Raw genomic sequence first — 909 nt, forward strand, 5'->3', positions numbered from 1 at the left:
ATATCTTCTATTATAATTTGCCACAAACAGCACTCTCATTTACATTGTGCTAATAACGCCTATTTATGAAGCCTGTGCGAACAGAGCTTTGACTCTAAGAACTGACATTCTCCCTTTCACTTAGAAGGTGAAAACCAGTAACTGAAGCAAAATGCTCCACATATTTTGTGGAATTAGAAATAAGAAAGTCTCACTTCTGGAAGAAAAGCAGTAACAAATAAAGAACCCTTGCACTACAGTCAAACACAGATCTCCAAAAAACACAAACTAAAAAAAGCAGAAGTTACATATTGTCTCATATCCATCCTTTACCTTGTTATAAAGCTTAGAAGGGATGTGGCTGTTAGACGCCTGGGCAGCTCTCACACACCACGTACACACTGCTGAAGATGCAAGGTAAGAACACGGCATCAGCTGCCATTATCATGAATGTCCTGAATTTAATTTACTCTTTTCTACCATCTCTAATGAAAGGATAATGAAAGGATATCAATATGCCACACTCTAAGGGTGGCTGCCATTGCATACTTCAACGAGAGCAAAAATAACTTCTTCAACTGAAGAAGTTTGTTGTGCTGACTGTCCCTCAGTCAGCTCCCCTAAGAGAGAAACACACCACAACCAAGGGTGATGTGACAACCATCAGTATTTATTCCAACAGAGATTAAGAGCCTACAGGATCTACAGACAGTAGCCAGGAGGGGACAGAATCTCAGAACTGTGCATCTAATGGAGTGGCACCTTCCTTCCAGTGGTCATCAGCCCTTCAAAACAGACTGCTCCGTAAGTGCTCTGTGAAGCAACACAATTAGAATCCCTACTATTAAAAATCCTAACCAGCAGTGCTGTTCAGCCAAGTAAATTAGTAACATAAAGCAAAACAAAGTATTTGGAGGAAAACAATCAGAC

Source organism: Aythya ferina, assembly GCF_964211825.1.
Source record: "Aythya ferina genome assembly, chromosome: 6".
Classification (NCBI taxonomy): Eukaryota; Metazoa; Chordata; class Aves; order Anseriformes; family Anatidae; genus Aythya; species Aythya ferina.